This window comes from Leopardus geoffroyi, chromosome D1, assembly GCF_018350155.1.
Source record: "Leopardus geoffroyi isolate Oge1 chromosome D1, O.geoffroyi_Oge1_pat1.0, whole genome shotgun sequence".
Lineage (NCBI taxonomy): Eukaryota > Metazoa > Chordata > Mammalia > Carnivora > Felidae > Leopardus > Leopardus geoffroyi.
Window position 1 is genome coordinate 19896890 of NC_059329.1, and position 4181 is coordinate 19901070.

Genomic DNA, 4181 nt, shown 5'->3' on the forward strand with positions numbered 1-4181 from the left:
GTTTTTAAAGCTCCCTGAGTGATTCCAGTAGGGGAAGGTGCCCTGTTCTAGCATAAACCAGAATTTTCCAAAGCATAGCTAAAGAAGATGTACTATCATTAAAGCTGAACTAGGAATATTTCAAAATATTATATTCTGGAAGCAGAGGGACCTTATGAGACATCTAGTCCTAGATGTACAGCTACACCCCAACACAAAGGCCAAACACAGTCTGTGGACAAAGAGCATCCAATCTGTACAGTGCCTAGCTCAAGGGAAGTTTCTTAATTTAGATTTGGCAAATAGCAGAGGGAAGACAGGAAAACTAAAGATTTCTGGGCTCAAATAAGTTTGTAAAATGCTGAACACGGGGCGCTGGGGTGGCTCAGTTGGTTAAGCATCTGACTCTTGGTTTCAGCTCAGGTCATGATCTCAAAGCTTGCAAGCCACGTTGGGCTCTGCATTGACAGTGTGAAGCCTGCTTGGAATTCTCTCTCTCTCTCTCTCTCTCTCTCTCTCTCTGTCCCTCTCCTGCTCACACACATGTGCGCACACTCTCTCTCTCTCAAACTTAAAAAAAAAAAAAAAAGGCCAAACACTTTAACTCCCCCACAGAGGTGATGCCTATTAGCATAGCAAAGGCTCTGACAAGCCTTCTCATAAAGGAATCTCTTAAGTTTTATTTAACCCAGCAAAGCTCAAACTTAACCATCTAGAGCAATTCATGATGGTTGCCCACCCAGTGACCTTTTGCCAAAGTCCTCCTCCTTACTAACGGATCTGTGATTTTGTTCCAGTACCTACCCCACGTTATTATGTAGTCCTGTGCTTTAGGGTAGGTGAAACTCACCCCCAGCCAAAAAGAGAAATTTATGATTGGTCCGAACCAGTCACGGTCCCATTCCCACGGTCAGTTTCTACTTGGATACATAAAACAAGGATGGCCATTGGGACTTATCTGGAAGCTCCTAGCAGGCTTCTGGGAAAGCTGTTTCTTAATGATAAAAAGAGATGCTCAGAATGAAAGGATCTTCTTCACCCCCAAACGTTGTCTTAACTGTGAGTGATGCTTGGAATGGCTACGGCCATTGTGAGCCCATCAAGGAATCTGAGCCAACGTGGTGAGGATGCCAATTTAGAAGAGGAACAAAATGACAGGGACTCTGATGATTTTGTTTAGCTGCTAAATATTTCAGAACTTCTTGAGATAGAAAGCCCCATAGTGTTATTTTAACCAGGTGACTGGATTTTTTTTTTATTTAAAAAAAAATTTTTTTTAACGTTTATTTGAGACAGAGAGAGACAGAGCATGAATGGGGGAGGGTCAGAGAGAGGGAGACACAGAATCCGAAACAGGCTCCAGGCTCTGAGCTGCCAGCACAGAGCCCGACGCGGGACTCGAACTCACAGACCGCGAGATCATGACCTGAGCCGAAGTCGGCCGCTCAACCGACTGAGCCACCCAGGCGCCCCAAGGTGAACTGGATTTTAAATTACTTTCAGCTCCAAAATGGGGCATCTTTTCATGTACAAAACAACTGTTTTTCGAAACGTTAGTGTAAGTAACACGATTTGGGAAAACACTGATCTAGAGCTTTCTTTTGTACGATAGACGAGGCCTCAGAATAGCTTTCTGAGGCCCAGAAAGGTTTCCGCGGTCATCAAAGACCACACAACTGAGTAGTAAGACGGTGGGGATTGGAACCTTGATATCCTGGCTCCTAAAGAGACCAAAACAGGACCCTGCTCCTCTCCTTACACAGAACTGAAATGACCAACAGAGGACTTCATGCTCACATCTTCTTGCTCGTCGGGAGATGGAGCTAAAGAACAATGGAGACATTTCCATTTAACGATCCTTCTTCAACTTGGGGAACTAAGAGATGAACTTCTTCATTTTGGGGAACTAAGTCCAAAGGATGCTTCTATTACTTTCTCAAAAATGACAAACAAACAAACAAACAAACAAACCCCACCAAAAACAAAAACCTCAAACCAAATTTTCTGGCTCCAAGCATCATTTGTACCATCTATTATTAGGTAAACGGAAGAGAGAGCAAAATTATACTATTGAACTGAAAATTGAATTGCCCATCATTCACAAGCCCACTAATTTAACCTAACAACATAATCTCTTGTTACTTCCTCTGGTTGAGGTCATGGTAATTTGCTATATTTATAATGGGGTTTTGATCTAGATGAAATGTAGTTCTATTTTTACAGCGCCACACCTTCGAAGAGAGAGCTTTTTTCCTTCCTGTGATGCATTCATGAGCAAATGTGTCATCACAGATCATTACTCTAGACCTGGTGAATATGTTAATTCTTTCCTACCTTTTCTGCTCTACATCTGATTTTTAGATAGAGGCAAACCAAAAGCAAGGCAGCAAAAAACATATTCTCCCCAAATGTCTCACAGTTTACCTAAAAAAAAAAGGGTGGGGTGGGGAGAGATATGTTGCCTAACTGTAGAAAGATCTAACTTTGTGAGACCGCCATATATAGACATTTAAACGAAGAAAATTCTGCCAGGTCTTCTGCAAATCCCACGAAACAGTGGGTCACAATTTTTCATTAACACAGAACATGTGTTTTGAATTGGGTCCTCATCCGTGAAATAAAAATTGTATCTCTTTGGAAAAATACTAAACTCTGGGATTTCCAACGTCGTTTGAGGAAGGCCAAGCCTCAGTTATCCAGACCAACTTTTTTAATGGAATTACCCCCTTTACCAGAGACAAACATAAAACAAGCGAATATTTCTCTTTAAAATGAGAAACTGCTCTCCCTCTTTTGCTTCCCTCTAATTCCTTATTCCCAAATTGTGGTTAGTTGGTTTTGGTCACGAATAACCTATTGGATCTTCAATTTCCTCATCTGTAATGTGAGGATAACAATTCTCCTCACAGAGGATTAGTGTAAGGATTAAATGAAAGGAGATAATACCGGCAAAGATGTCTAGCCCAGTATTAGACACATAATAAATACAAAACAAATGTGTTTTTCTCCTCTTCTTTTTAAGTTTATTTATTTTTGAGAGAGAGGGAGTGAGCAGGAGAGGGGCAGAGAGAGAGAGAATCCCAAGCAGGCCCCACACTGTCAGTGTGGAGCCCGACTTGGGGTTCAAACTCAAGAACTGTGAGATCATAACCTGAGCCAAAATCAAGAGTCAGACACTTAACCGACTGAGGGGCCCAGGCTCCCCTCTCCTCTACTTTAGATTGTCTTCTGCTTGTGTGAGTCTGAGACAATGGCATGGAGACCACAGTCTCGGTGTCCTTCCTGGGAACACCCGACAACTGAACATGTAGAATTTTAACTTCAAAGCTAACAGAGCACAAAGGAACTGCTATTGAAGACAGGCACGCAGAAAGACTCAGTGGTACTGGAGACTATCGATGATCTTGGTCACCTCATAAGAAATCGGTAGCAATTATAAGAATATGTTTTAATATTGACTATCAAAAATGTTATACGTGATAAAGGTAGTATCTCAAATCGATAGGAAAAGATACACATTTTACTAACTGGGCATCCATACCGAAGAAAGTAAAATTAGAAGCGTTGCTCACACCATCGATCGGAAATAAAAGCCAAATGGACGCAACACTGAAATATACAAAATGAAAGCACAGAAACACTAGAAGAAAACATAGGTTGATCGTTCCATAACCTGCAGTTGGGATAAAGTTCCCTCATAAGGACTCAAAATCCAGAAGTGAGGGGGGAGTGGAGAGGCACAAAAGATTGATAAATTTGACTACATTTGACTACATAATGCCTTCTGGTGGACCAAAAAAAAAAAAAATGTAAATAACAAATGACAAAGTGGGAAAAAAATTTGCACACAAAAGACAGGAAAAAAGGGCAAATTGTTCTTAAATGTATAAAAACCACACATAAAGGAAATGCAAAAGTAAAACGTCACTGAAATACTATTTCTTGTCTATTATATTGGCAAAAATTCAAGCATTTCACAGCATGCTTTGTTGGCCAGGCTGTAGAGAAACAAGCTCTCTCTTATGTTGCTGGTGGGAATGGAAAATAATAGAGCCTCTATGAAGGGGAATTTGTCAAAATCTAGCAAAATTACATTAGTACTTACTTTCGATCCAATAATCCCACTTTCAGGAATCAAACCCAAAGGTAAATGGCAAAAGTATAATTTGACTCATGCACAAGGTTTATGAACTGTTTATTAC